At 38.2% G+C, this 15,955-nt stretch overlaps 1 protein-coding gene and 1 pseudogene across 2 annotated transcripts in view; one reads left to right on the top strand and one right to left on the bottom strand.

Annotated features, from left to right (window-relative positions):
- PCCB (propionyl-CoA carboxylase subunit beta) overlaps positions 1 to 15,955 on the bottom strand; it is a 97,904-nt gene that overhangs the window by 16,722 nt on the left and 65,227 nt on the right. The window lies entirely within an intron of this gene.
- LOC143658074 (inhibitor of growth protein 1 pseudogene) lies at positions 11,444 to 12,460 on the top strand (annotated as a pseudogene).

Below are 15,955 nucleotides of genomic sequence, written 5' to 3'. Positions count from 1 at the left end.
ATCCAACAAATTAGACTTCAAATGTAAAACAGTTAAAAGAGACACAGGAGGGCACTATGTATTAATAAAAGGAACAATTCAGCAAGAAGATATAACAATCATAAATATTTATGCACCGAGCCAAAATGCTCCAAAATACATGCAGCAAACACTGAAAAGAGAAATAGGCACATCTACCATAATAGTTGGAGACTTCAATTCCCCACTCTCATCAATGGACAGAACATTTACACAGAGGATCAATAAAGAAACAGAATTTGAATAATACAATAAATGAGCTGGACTTAACAGACATTTATAGAACATTACACCCCACAATAGCAGGATACACCTTTTTCTCAAGTGCTCATGGATCCTTCTCACAGATAGGCCATATGCTGGGTCGCAAAGCAAGTCTCAATAAATTTAAAAAGACTGAAATCATAAGTGAGAGCACATGCCCCTTTCCCCTAAACCCCAAGTGTGGCTCCTAAGAACAAGGACATTCTGCTACTGCAGTGATATTTACAAAACCAGGAAATTAACATTAATACAATACCATCTATTATATAATCTTATTCAAATTTTTCCAGTTCTTCCAATATTATCCTTTATAGCAATAAAACAATAATCTGGTATAGGCTGCTTTCAGGGATCACATCCCTTAGTCTCCTTTAATTTTATTTTCCCCTTAGTCTTTGTCCTTCACTACCTTGACAGCTTTAAAGAACACATGCCAATTATTTTATAGAACACCCATATTCTGGGTTGGTCTGATGTTACCTTGTGTTTAATTTCAGATTCTGCACTTTGGAAAAAGATCACAGAAGTGACCCTCTCAGGGTACCATATCAAGAGGCACGTCAAGTCCACTTGTTTCTGGGGTGCGCTCCCCCAGCTTCTCTCCACACGGTTACTTTTATTCCATTTGTAATTAATATGTATTCCATGGGGGGGGGGGTACTTTGAGACCATGTTAAAAATCTGTTCTTCAAACTTACACTCACTAGGTTTAGCACCCATTGATGGCTCTTGCCTGATTCAATTATTACCTTAATAGTTACCAAATGGCTATTTTCCAACTCCATCTTCCCTTCTGCATTTATTAGCAGGCCTTCTACTGTGAGGAGAGCTTTGCACTTCCTACTTATTTATTTATATAAGTATGATGTTTTAGTCTGCCAAAGCTGCCAGAATGCAATGTACCAGAGATGGATTGGCTTTTAATAAAAGGGGAGTTATTTAGTTAAAAACGTATAGTTCTTCAGAGGAAAGGCAGCTAACTTTCAACTGAGGTTCTTTCTTAAATGGGAAGGCACAGGATGGTCTCTGCTGGCCTTTTCTCCAGGCCTCTGATTTCCAACAACTTTCACCGGGGTGATTCCTTTCTATATCTCCAAAGGCCTGGGCTGAGCTGTAAGTGCTGAAGTGAGGGACACTGAGCTGCTTGGGCTGTGCTACCTTGAGCTCTCTCATTTAAGCTTCCAGCCAATTAAATCAAACATCATTCATTGCAGCAGGCACGCCTCCTAGCCGACTGCAGATGTAATCAACAACAGATGAGATTCATATGCCACTGGTTCATGTTCACAGCAATAAAGCTAGGCACCTTCACCTGGCCAAGTTGACAACCTGAACCTAATTACCACATATGCATTTATGGATTCTTACATTATTCTATGCATTATAATAACCTTTTGCTATCATTTTTTAATGTTCCAATTATTCCATATTTGGCAGGGAGAGCTCCTTGCAGCTGGCTCCTATATCCTTTTAACACATCTCCATTGATTCTGAGCTCTACTTTACTCTCTGGCCCAACGTTACTTTCAGGGTCATCTTGTGTTTTCTCCTGCCCCAGCCCCGGACTCAGCCACTTCTTGAGGAGACTGAGGTCCATTTAGGCATATGTGAGTCATTGTGTCTAAGCCGTTCTGGAGGACAGAGCTGAAAAACAGACACACACACACAAACACATGTATTTCTAAATGTGTGTCTCTATGAAAAACCGTGTGTTCATACTGATACCTCCAATTCTAGACCAATTTAATCACAGGGTTCATTCTAGTTTTCCTCCTTTCCATATTTGTAACTCCCTTCTCCAACAGTGGAAACCCAGGTCAAAATGTATTTATTTGCTTAGTCCTAGAATACATAGAAAGTAGCTTCAGAATTGCTAACCCATATCACCTCAAAAAAAAAAAAACACTCTTCTAACTAGAATTCAGTATTTCTCTACAGCTATTTCTGTCTTCAGACTAAAGGTATATTAGTCAAAATATTGTCTTCAAAAGTTATTCACTCAAAAGATGCAGAGTTTCTGTTTGAGAAGATGAAGTTTAGGGTGATGGATGCTGGTGATGGCAGCATAATATTGTGAATGTAACTAATGCCGCTGAATCGTATACTTAAAAGTAGTTAAAATGGGAAATTCTGAGGTATATTTGTTGCTACAATAAAAAGTTAAAAAATAAAGTTTTTCATTTGAAACAGGCCCAAATGATTTTTTTGAACTTAAAGGTTACCCCCCAAGTTTGTTGATTTTATTACTTTTTTGTGTGAATGGCATTAAGATAGTTTAAGAGTATCATTCCCCTATCTACATTCCCTCCTGCCCTTAATAATCAATCTAAGTTTGATTTTTTTATGAGTGTGAGAAAGTTTTGCACAAATGAGCAGATACATTTATACTTTTCAATTTACGTAGAAAGCAGTATACTATAGATATATCAATATGATTCAGCACTCATTCTCATTTGTTAAACCCTAACTTCTCTGTATAACTCCACCATCACCTTTGATGTTTCTCCCACTCTTTAGGGGTATGTGGGCTATGGCCACTCTAACTTTTTCATGTGGGAACAGGCTGTCAATAATATGGGATAAGGGGATGGAAGTAGCTGATGTTCTCTCAGAAGTGTTTTTATATTTTCCCCATATACCTTGTGTACATTTCCTTTTTTTTTTTTGCATCAGCAGGCACAAGGATTCAAACCCGAGTCTCCTGCGTGACAGGCGAGAACTCTGCCACTGAACCACCATGGCCTGCCCCATTTCCTATTAATTTTATAAATAAATTTTTTGTCTTCTTTGCTGTTATTGTAAAAGGGTTTTCTCCACCATAATATATTATGCATTTAAAAACTATTGATTTGGCGGGCCGTGGTGGCTCAGCGGGCAAAGTGCTTGCCTGCTATGCCGGAGGACCTCGGTTCGATTCCCGGCCCCAGCCCATGTAACAAAAAAACGGAAAAACAAAATACAATAAAACAAGAAAATGTTTAAAGATGTTTCCCTTTCTTCCTTCCTTCCTTCCTTCTATCCTTCCTTCCTTCTCTCTGTCTTTCCTTTAAAAAAAAAAAAAAAAAAAAAAAAAAACTATTGATTTGAAACCGGCCAAGATGGTGGCTTAGCAATGTGCACGTTTTAGTTCATCCTCCAGAACAACTACTAAATATCAGAAACAGTACAGGACAGCCCCCGGAGCCACATCAGTGACAAGACACACAGCGTACCTCAGTCTGGACCAGCTGGACCAGCTGCAAGCACCCCAGAACCGTGAGTTCCCCAAGCCACAGTGGCTGGTGCCCCTCCCCCACAGGCTGCTTCCCAGAGGGGAAAGGAAAGAGACTCTAATAGCAGCAGGGGCTGAGTCCAACCAAACACCAATTGTGGCATTAATTAACAAATTCTGACTACTAAAAATAGGCCCCCAGCTCAGGTGAACCTGGTCAAGGTGGAGATCACTCATTGGGCTAACGGAAAAAGAGGAAAGGGGAAGAAACGGAGGATTTGTAGCTTTGTTTCTACGGAGGCTTGGCTGCCTCTGGATTCAGCGGCGGGACTTCTCAGGCTGCAACTGCCTCAGGAATAGGCAGAAACGGGCTGCTTTCAGGGCTGTCTCCCACCTGTGCCTTCCCCAGAGGAGTGGTGAAGCCCAACTCAGGTGGAATCCCTCCCTCAAGGAAATTAGACCCCAGGGCTTGGCAATTTGAGGCCATTAAAACCAGCCTACAACCTCTCCTCTGTCTCCACCACGCCCCCAGCAGGGAGAGTCTTCCAAAGTTAAGGTGCCGCAACATCTTTTGCTGGTGCAACCCGTAGGCAGACATGCCACATACTGGGCAGGATAAGAAAAACAGAGCCCAGAGACTTCACAGCAAAGTCTTTTAACCTGCTGGGTCTCACCCTCAGGGAAAACTGACGCAGGTGACTCCTTCCACCTGATAGGAGGCCAGTTTAGTCTGGGAAAACCCGGCTGGAGTCTATAATACCTATGTAGACCCTCCTAAGGGTGGGGAGGGAAAAGGCACCATATAAGCAGGGCAAGAAACAAGAAAACAAGAACTGAAAAATTATCCTCTGTTAAACAAAACCTAAACTAGAGGTCCAGAAAAAGCTGAACTAAAGGTCAAAGAACAGATAGACAACAAATTCATCTAGCAAGTAAACCCTAGGTAAGAAAAGTGAAAGCAATCTCCAGGATACGCTAATTAAGGTAATTAAATGTCTAGACGCCAGCAAAAAATAACAAATCACACCAGGAAAATTGAAGATATGGCCCAGTCCAAGGAACAAACAAATAGTTCAGATGAGATATAAGAGCTAAAACAATTAATTCAGAATATACGAACAGACATGGAAAACCTCATCAAAAACCAAATCAATGAATTGAGGGAGGATATGAAGACGGCAAGGAATGAACAAAAGGAAGAAATGGCAAGTCTGAAAAAACAAATCACAGAACATATGGAAATGAAAGGTACAGTAGAAGAGATGAAAAAACAATGGAAACCTACATGGTAGATTTCAAGAGAGAGAGGATAGGATTAGTGAACTGGAGAACGGAAATCCAACTAGAAACAGAAACTATAGGGAAAAAAATTGGAAAAATATGAGCAGGGACTCAGGGAATTGAATGATAATATGAAGCGCACAAATATATGTGTTGTGGGTGTCCTGGAAGGAGAAGAGAAGGTAAAAGGAGGAGAAAAACTAATGGAAGAAATTATCACTGAAAATGTCCTAACTCTTATGAAAGACCTAAAACTACAGATCCAAGAAGTGCAGTGTGCACCAAAGAGAATAGATCCAAATAGATATTCTCCAAGACACTTACTAGTCGGAATGTCAGAGGTCAAAGAGAAAGAGAGGATCTTGAAAGCAGCAAGAGAAAAGCATTCCATCACATATAAGAGAAACCAATAAGACTATGTGTAGATTTCTCAGCCAAAACCATGGAGGTGAAAAGACGGTGGGATGATATATTTAAATTACTCAAAGAGAAAAACTGCCAATCAAGAATTCTATACCCAGAAAAATTGTCCTACAAAAATGAGGGAGAAATTAAAACATTTTAAGAAAAAAAACCACTGAGAGAATTTGTGACCAAGAGACCAGCTCTGCAAGAAATACTAAAGGGAGCACTAGAGACAGATATGAAAACACAAAAGAAAGAAGTGTGGAGAACAGTGTAGAAAGAAGGAAAATTAGATATGACATATAAAATCCAAAAGGCAAAATGGCAGAAGAAAGTACTATCTGTACGGTAATAACACTAAATGTTAATGGATTGAACTCCCCAATCAAAAGACATAGACTGGCAGATTGGATTTAAAAACAGGATCCTTCTATATGCTGTCTACAGAAAACACATCTTAGACCCAAAGATAAACACAGGTTGAACGTGAAAGGTTGGGAAAAGATATTTCATGCAAATAACAACCAGAAAAGAGCAGAAGAAGCTATACTAATATCCAACAAATTAGACTTCAAATGTAAAACAGCTAAAAGAGACAAAGAAGGATACTATGTACTAATAAAAGTAACAATTCAACATGAAGACATAACAATCATAAATATTTATGCACCGAACCAGAATGCCCCAAAATACATGAGGCAAACACTGAAAGGGAAATAGACACATCTACCATAATAGTTGGAGACTTGAATTCCCCACTCTCGTCAATGGACAGAACATCTAGACATAGGCTCAATAAAGAAACAGAGAATTTGAATATTACAATAAATGAGCTAGACTTAACAGACATTTATAGGACATTACACCCCACAACAGCAGGATACACCTCTTTCTCAAGTGCTCATGGATCATTCTCAAAGATAGGCCATATGCTGGGTCACAAAGCAAGTCTCAACAAATTTAAAAAGATTGAAATCATACAAAACACTTTCTCAGATCATAAAGGAATGAAGGTGGAAATCAGTAATAGGCAGAGCACCAGAAAATTCACAAATATGTGGAAGCTAAACAACACACTCTTAAACAACCAGTGGGTCAAGGAAGAAATTACAAGAGAAAACAGTAAATATCTCGAGGCAAATGAAAATGAAAACACAACATATCAAAACTTATGGGATGCAGCAAAGGCAGTGCTAAGAGGGAAATTTATTGCCCTAAATGCCTACATCAAAAAAGAAGAAAGGGCAAAAATTCGGGAATTAACTGTCCACTTGGAAGAACTGGAGAAAGAACAGCAAACTAACCCCAAAGCAAGCAAAAGGAAAGAAATAACAAAGATTAGAGCAGAAATAAATGAAATTGAGAACATGAAAACAATAGAGAAAATCAATAAAACCAGAAGTTGGTTCTATGAGAAAATCAATAAGATTGATGGGTCCTTAGCAAGATTGACAAAAAGAAGAGAGAGGATGTAAATAAATAAGATCAAAATGGAAGAGGAGACATAACCACTGACCTCACAGAAATAAAGGAGGTAATAACAGGATACTATGAACAACTTTATGCTAATAAATACAACAATGTAGATGAAATGGGCAACTTCCTAGAAAGGCATGAACAACCAACTTTGACACAAGAAGAAACAGACGACCTCAACAAACCAATCACAAGTAAAGAAATTGAATCAGTCATTAAAAAGCTTCCCAAAAAGAAAAGTCCAGGACCAGACGGCTTCACATGTGAATTCTACCAAACATTCCAGAAAGAATTAGTACCAACTCTCTCAAACTCTTCAAAATAATTGAAGTGGAGGGAAAGCTACCTAATTCATTCTATGAAGCCAACATCACCCTCATACCAAAATCAGACAAAGATATTACAAAAAAAGAAACTACAGACTAATCTTTCTACTGAATATAGATGCAAAAATCCTCAACAAAATTCTAGTAAATTGAATCCAGCAACACATTAAAAGAATTATACATAATGACCAAGTAGGATTCATCCCAGTTATGCAAGAATGGTTCAACATAAGAAAATCAATTAATGTAATACACCATATCAACAAATCAAAGCAGAAAAATCACATGATCATCTCAACTGATGCAGAGAAGGCATTTGACAAAATTCAACATCCTTTCCTGTTGAAAACACTTCAAAGGATAGGAATACAAGGGAACTTCCTTAAAATGATAGAGGGAATATATGAAAAACCCACAGCTAATATCATCCTCAATGGGGAAAAACTGAAAATGTTCCCCCTAAGATCAGGAACAAGACAAGGATGTCCACTATCACCACTGTTATTCAACATTGTGTTGGAAGTTCTAGCCAGAGCAATTAGACAAGAAAAAGAAATACAAGGCATCAAAATTGGAAAGGAAGAAGTAAAACTATCACTGTTTGCAGATGATATAATACTATATGTCGAAAACCTGAAAATTCCACAGAAAAACTACTAGAGCTAATAAATGAGTACAGCAAACTGGCAGGTTACAAGATCAACATTCAAAACTCTGTAGTGTTTCTATACACTAGTAATGAACAATCTGAGGGGGAAATCAAGAAACGAATTCCATTTACAATTGCAACTAAAGGAATAAAATACTTATAAGAGACAAAAGACCTATACAAAGAAAACTACAAGAAACTGTTAAAAAAGAAATCACAGAGGCCTAAATAGATGGAAGGGCATACCGTGTTCATGGATTGGAAGACTAAATATAGTTAAGATGTCAATTCTACCTAAATTGACTTACAGATTCAACGCAATCCCAATCAAAATCCCAACAACTTACTTTTCAGAAACAGAAAAACCAATAACCAAATTTATCTGGAAGGGCAGGGTGCCCCAAATTGCTAAAAGTATCTTGAGGGAAAAAAACGAAGCTGGAGGTCTCACACTGCCGGACTTTAAGGCATATTATGAAGCCACAGTGGTCAAAACAGCATGGTACTAGCATAAAGATAGATATATTGACCAATGGAATTGAATAGAGTGTTCAGATATAGACCCTCTCATCTATGGACATTTGATCTTTGATAAGGCAGTCAAGCCAACTCACCTGGGACAGAACAGTCTCTTTAATAAATGGTGCCTAGAGAACTGGATATCCATATGCAAAAGAATGAAAGAGGACCCGTATCTCACACACTATACGAAAGTTAACTCAAAATGGATCAAAGATCTAAACATTAGGTCTAAGACCATACAACAGTTAGAGGAAAATGTAGGGAAATATCTTATAAATCTTATAATTGGAGGCAGTTTTATAGACCTTACACCTAAAGCAAGAGCACTGAAGAAAGAAAGAAATGGGAATTCCTCAAAATTAAACACTTTTGTGCATCAAAGAACTTCATTAAGATAGTAAAAAGACAGCCTACACAATGGGAGACAATATTTGGATGTGACATATCAGATAAAGGTCTAGTAACCAGAATTTATAAAGAGATTGTCCAACTAAACAACAAAAAGACAGCCAATCCAATTACAAAATGGGCAAAACACTTGAACACACACTTCTCAGAAGAGGAACTACAAATGGCCAAAAGGCACATGAAGAGATGCTCAACATCCCTGGCCATTAGAGAAATGCAAATCAAAACCACAATGAGATATCATCTCACACCCACCAGAATGGCCATTATCAACAAAACAGAAAATGACAAGTGCTGGAGAGGATGTGGAGAAAGAGGCACACTTACTCACTGTTGGTGGGAATGTCAAATGGTGCAACCACTGTGGAAGGCAGTTTGGCGGTTCCTCAAAAGGCTGAATATAGAATTGCCATATGACCCAGCAATACCATTGCTAGGTATGTACTCAGAGGACATAAGGGCAAAGACACAAACGGACATTTGCACACCAATATTTATAGCAGCATTATTTACAATTGCAAGGAGTTGGAAACAGCCAAAATGTCCACCAACAGTCGAGTAGCTAAACAAACTGTGGTATATACATACGATGGAATATTATGCAGCTTTAAGACAGAATAAACTTATGAAGTATGTAACAACATGGATGGACCTTGAGGACATTATGCTGAGTGAGACTAGCCAAAAACAAAAGGACAAATACTGTATGGTCTCACTGATATGAACTGACATTAGTGAATAAACTTGGAATATTTCGTTGGTAATAGAGACCATCAGGAGATAGAAATAGGGTAAGATATTGGGTAATTGGAGCTGAAGGGATACAGACTGTGCAACAGGACTGGATATAAAAACTCAGAAATGGACAGCACAATACTAGCTAACTGTAATACAATTATGTTAAAACACTGAATGAAGCTGCATGTGAGAATGATAGAGTGAGGAGGGCTGGGGACATAAATGAAAGCAGAAAGAAAGATAGATGTTAAAGATTGAGATGGTATAATCTAGGAATGCCTGGAGTGTATAATAATAGTGAAATGTACAATGTAAAAATTTTAAATATGTTTTTGCATGAGGAAGAACAAAGGAATATCATTATTGCAGGGTGCTGAAAATAGATGGTAATTAATATTTTAAAATGTCACCTTATGTGTGAGACTAAAGCAAAAAATGTTTTTGTTACAAAATTTATATTTTGACTAGTGCATTTCCTAATATAACTTATGTAGATAGTTTGATTGAACGCCATAAGTACTTGGAATCTCAGGTAGGACATGAGATTTTGTTGGTTTGACCAGAGTGATGCCCCGATGAATTTCAGAGTGATTCTATCAGTGAGTGGAAAAGTATTTGCAAAGCCCCCTTCAGGGAATGGTGAGAACAGGGAGAAATTCAACTTCCCCAAGTTGAATTCTTGATATTCTCACAAGCAGTGTGGACAACCAAAGCTATAGGCTGAGCCCCCAGTCTTGGGGTTTGTTCATATGAAACTTAACCCCACAAAGGATAGGTCAAGTCTACTTAAAATTTAGGCCTAAGAGTCACCCCCAAGAGAGCCTCTTTTGTTGCTCAGATGTGGCCTCTCTCTCCAGCCAACACAACAAGCAATCTCACCACCCTCCCCCTCTCTGCATGGGACATGACTCCCAGGGGTGTGGACCTTCCTGGCAACGTGGGACAGAGATCTTGGAATGAGCTGAGACTAAGCATCAAGGGATTGAGAAAAACCCTAGAATGAGCCGCGACTTAGCATCAAGGGATTGAGAAAAGCTTCTCGACCAAAAGGGGGAAGAGTGAAATGAGACAAAGTGTCAATGGCTGAGAGATTCCAAACAGAGTCGAGAGGTTATCCTGGAGGTTATTCTTACACATCAAGTAGATATCACCTTCTTGTTCAAGATGTAATAGAGAGGCTGGAGGGAACTGCCTGAAAATGTAGAGCTGTGTTCCAGTAGCCATGTTTCTTGAGGATGATTGAATAATGATACAGCTGTCACAATGTGACTGTGTGACTGTGAAAACCTTATATCTGATGCTCCTTTTATGTACCTTGTCAACAAAGAAGTAGAACATATGGAATAAAAATAAATAGGGGGAACAAGTGCTAAAATAAATTTAGTTTGAAATGCTAGTGATCAATGAAAGCGATGGGTAAGGGGTATGGTAGGTATAATCTTTTTTTTTCTTTCCTGTGTTCGTTTTATTTCTTTTTCTATTGTCTTTTTCTTTTTCTGAATTAATGCAAATGTTCTAAGCAATGATGAATATGCAACTAAGTGATGATATTGTGAATTACTGATTATATATGTTGATGTTTTATTTGGTTTCTTAATTTTTTAATTAATAAATTTTTTTAAAAACTATTGATTTTTGTGTGTTAATTTTTTATCTTCTCTAAATAAGTTGAGTTCATTTTGTCATTGATTGTCCAGAGTTTCCCCAGACACTAACATGCCATCTACACAGCTTAACTTCATTTCCAAGGCTGTGCTCCTGGCTGCACTTGCTCCTACCTCCAGTACAATGCTACATGGTGGTGTAGACCAGGCAGCTTGCCTTGCTCCTGATGTGAGGGGAACTCTCTCTTTTGAAAGGCATGCACCACATTTTATCACACGAACAAAGTGCCGGACTTCTGGCCGCAGAGCAATGGTGCTGGTAGGGGCACGCGGGGGCCGGGGGCACGGGTGGGCTGCGCAGCTCGGGCCACCCTGCCAGAGAGAGCGGCCGGTGCTGCCTGCGCCTGCCTGGGCCTCGGTGGCCGGAGGCTGTGCCCACAAACTGCGGGATCCACTTCTCCCTGCCCGAAGGGTTGGCGGCTGGCGGAGGACGCTGCCCTCGGCTGCGCTGCACGGACCCCCTCCTGGTGGCCGCGGGATCCGCGACACTTCCGCCTCTGTCACTCCCCGAAATGAATTCTAAGGGAATTGGATGAATATTATGAGCTGTGCAAGCGCGCAGTCAACCGTACAGAGAAGGGAGCGCTCGTTGCATTCAGAGGGCCTGAATCGGGGCCAGGAGGTGGGCGATGAGAAGACTCAGACTGAGTCCGTGATGGAACCAGAGAACCGGACCAGACAAGTGGACAGTCACGTGGAACTTTTTGAGGCTCATCATGAGATCAATGACACCACTGGTGACAGTGGCAAAACTAGCGAAGGTAAGTCCAAGAATGAGGCAATCACTCCAGCAGAAAAGCTCAAAAATAAAAGATCTCGGCGACAACACAACGATGAGGATCAAGAGAATGGATAATCATGATCAGGTGCCATCACCTCAGGAACGCCCAAGGAGAAGAAAGCAAAAACATCAAAGAAAAAAACGCTCTAAGGCCAGAGCAGAGAGGGAAGCATCCCCTGCGGACCTTCCCACCGACCCAAACGAAGCATCGAAGCATTGTGCTGTCCCGGCAGCCAGGTCTGCCGTGGGGCAATGAGAGGCTGGGACAATGATGAGTGCCCCACTGAGTGGTTTCATTTCTCCTCCTGGGACTAAATCATAAACGAAAGGGCAAGTGGGACTGTCCCAAATATAGAGGAGAAAATGAAAAAACAATGAACAAAGCACTGGAGAAATCCAAAACAGAGAGAGCATATAACAGGTAGTTTGTGGACACTGATTCAATAGTGAGGAAAACAAAATAAACCATTGTATTTATTAGAACACTGACACCTTTGTTGAGATATAAGGATTATAAAGTGTGTATTTTTAAAGAATGTTAGGAAAGGATCCATTCCTTTTACAGGGATGGCAGTGGTTTTTTTCCCCCTTTTGTTTTCATTGGTACACACGGGTAACAAGAAAGTGCCCTGTGGATCAACATTTTAGAAACTACAAATATAGGTTTTAATTAAATAATCAAGTGAGTCTCAGGCTGATTATTCTTTTTTTCTTTTTTTGTGACTGAAAGCAACCTAACTTATTAAAATTCAGAAAGAAAAAAATTTCATCTGATATTTTAATAAAAATCATGTTATCACTTCATGAACACATTTTTAAAAAATTAGCCATGTTTCTAAGAATGAAACCCATAGCAAATTTTTTTCTTGCTACCATAATGTATACCCATATGATATTTCAGTAACAAAGGTTTGAAGTTAGAAGATTATTTTTTAAAAGGAAAAATGGTTAAATTTTACTGACAAATGCTTTATATACTGGCCCATTTCCCAAATGGCCATTTTTAAATGATTTGAGTATATTTTATATTAAGCCAAATGGAAGTGGTCTATCTAGTCATGTCAAATCATGCTTTTACTATCACAAATCACAGTAAAGCGCCCTTTAATTTATATAAGCTGTATAAATGTACATTTCCAAGTGAACTTGCATTTGCTGTTATCATTGGAAATGCAGCCAGATGCTACTGTAAAAACCAAGGTGTGTTTCCTCTTATATGTATGAGAGTTGTACAGATGTGACATTAAGAAATAAATGAAACTTAGCCAGTTTGTTCCTCTTGCAGTATATTTAATTTTGACTTAGGTAATTTTTGAAATTTTGACTTAAAATTTGTACATCAGCATTTTACACAAAGCCTTAAGCAAAGTCTACATTATTGTTCTCTCAGTTTTAATAATGAAGTAGAAGTTACCTAATTGAATATATAATTAGACCAGGGGGAATTACAGCCCTATAGCCCTATTTCACTCCAGAAATTATAGCCCTATACGTCAAATCCAGCCTACTCCATTTTTAAAGGGCCTGTGAGCTAAGAATGGTCTTTACATTTTTAAATGGTTAAAAAAAAATTCAAAGGGATTTTTTTTTGACACACAAAAATTATATGAAATTAAAATTTTAGTGTTCATAACTTTTATTGGAACAGAGCGGTGCTCATTTGCTTATGTACTGTCTATGACAGCTTTTGTACAATGGCAGAGTTGAATACTTGTGACAGACTATATGGCCTGTAAAGCCTAAATTATTATTTATTTGCTGACCCGTTACGGAACAAGTTTGCTCACCCCTGATAGAGAATGACATCTAGTGTGATATCTGTGTCCTTTATTTTTAAAATAGCCACATATTGAAAGGGTTAGTGCAGTTTTCCCTTCTAAGCAATGCATGATTCACTAATTCAAATCAACATGGAAAAATGAGTTTCTACCCAGTCTGTTTTATAGTTTCTATAAAGCTACCATAAAGAATAATCAAGTAACTTTACTGTAGAATCTAAGGATCCATACGGCATGTTTTTATAATAAACAAACAGAAAGCTGTCTCCATAAAAATAAAGTATCTATCAATTCCTATTTTCTTGAAAGCTTCTATCAGGAATGAATGCTGAATTTTTTCTAAGGCTTTTCTCAGCATCTATGAAAATAATCAAAGTATTTTTTCCTCTATATCTGTTAATACAGTATATTTTATTTCTAGATTCCCTAATAGGGAGCTAATCTAGAATAAATCCCATTTGGCCATCATGTATAATTTTAACGTAGCACTGGAGTCTGTTAGCTAATATTTTATTTGGTATAGTGTCATCAATATTGTTAAGTGATACTAATTTGAAATTTTCTTTTTAAGTACTGTCTTTGCAGGTTCAGGTATTGTTTTAGTTTCCTAGGGCTGCCACAATAAAGTGCCAACAACAGGGTGGAACAGAACTATGTTGTCTCAGTTCTGGAGGCAGACATCTGAAATCAGGTGCTGGAAAGCCCCTGCTTCCTCTGAGACCTGCAGGGGGGCCCTTCCCAGCCTCTTCCTAGCTCCTGGTGGCCCACTGGCAGGCCGTGGCCTTCTCTGCCTCAGCTCTGTGTGTGCGTGTACATCCAGACCTCTTCTTGTAAAGACACCACACACATGGGACCAGGGCCCACCCCAACCCAGTGTGGCCTCACCTTATCTAATTACATCTTCAATCTAATTATAATCTTAATTAGATTACACCTTATCTAATTACAAGTCAAACAAGTTGACTTCAACGGGACCAGGGGTTAGGACTTAAACATACCTTTTTGGGGGACACACTCAACCCAGAAGAGGTATCAATGTGGTTATACTTGCATCATAAAAAGAATTTGGAAGTCTCTGTGTGTGAAGTAGTTCCTTCTATATCATTTGATTAGTTTACGCCTTCTACCTCTAGTGGGGTCAATTTCTAGTAAACTATGCTTCCTTAGGAAAATGTCCATTTCATTTAATCTCTGAGGATTTTAAATTTTCTCCCTTTTAATGGTTATTCCCCTTTACACTTCATATTTGCATTTGTGCTTTCCAACCCTTTTTTCTTGGTTAAGACAGCTAATGGTTGCTCTATTTTATTAATTACATCTATTCTTCCAGCTTCTTAAGTTTCTGCTTTTAACATTATTAAATCCTTTCTTGAGATTTTTTTTGAATAATCTGTTATCTTTTTCATAGCTCTTTGAGCTGGGAATTTAATTTATTTCCCTCCTTCATTTTTACTAAGTATTTAAGGCTATAAATTTTCCTCTGCTCATTGCTTTAAATGTATTCCATAAGTTTTGATATGTACCATTTTCATTATCTTTTTTTACTTAAAGAAATTCTGTCACTTTTGTTTGCCCCTACCCCCACTCCCACCATCAACCAAAAATTGTTTAATAGAAGACATTTAATTTCCAGGGAGGAAGGTGCTTTTGTTTTTTGTTATTAATTTCCTGTTTTGATAAGTGTTCTTTGTAATATTTCTGCTTTACAGAATTTAATGATGTTCCTTCTGACCTAATATATCTTCAACTTTTGTAAATGTTCAATGGGTCCTTGAGTATAAGGTTTATTGTTTATTACCAGGGTGTTAAGTCTAAAATATATCTCAATATATCACATTGATTATGTTATTTAGGTATCCTGCATCATACTTATTTGCGTTCATTTGGCTGCCTTGTTCTGAGAACGGTGTGTTTAAGTCTCCTGTTACTGGATCTCCTATAGTTTCTGCTTTATAAAGGTGGTTATTCTTTTATTTGGTGCAAAAATATTTATGTTTTTAGATCATCATTGTGATTGCAGCTTTTGGCATTTGAAAATGTTCTTTGTCATGGTCAATACATTTTGGCTTGAATTTTACACTGTCTGATATAAGGATCATAAACACTGTTTTCATACTGTTTATTTTCCTAGTACACCTTTGCCCATCCCTTATTTTTAGCCTTTGTGAATCACTTTAAGTATCTCTTGTGTATGCCATATAATTAATTGGTCGTGCTTGGGGAGCTTAAGTTGAACATTTTTTTCTTTTAATAAATGAGTTAAGCCCACTCACATTTGTTGACATGGCATTTGTTTTTTATTGTCATATTATTTTGTTATAATTACTGTGTGTACACATGTTAAATTTGCTGTTTCTTTATGTGATGTATTTTGTTATTTTGGAAGATATGTAATTTCCCTTTTGCTGAAATTTCCCATCATACCTTAGTTGGA

This window comes from Tamandua tetradactyla, chromosome 15 (assembly GCF_023851605.1).
Source record: "Tamandua tetradactyla isolate mTamTet1 chromosome 15, mTamTet1.pri, whole genome shotgun sequence".
In the NCBI taxonomy this organism is placed as follows: Eukaryota; Metazoa; Chordata; class Mammalia; order Pilosa; family Myrmecophagidae; genus Tamandua; species Tamandua tetradactyla.
The sequence above is the reverse complement of the archived record's forward strand: the minus strand, read 5'-3'. Positions and strand labels throughout refer to the sequence as shown.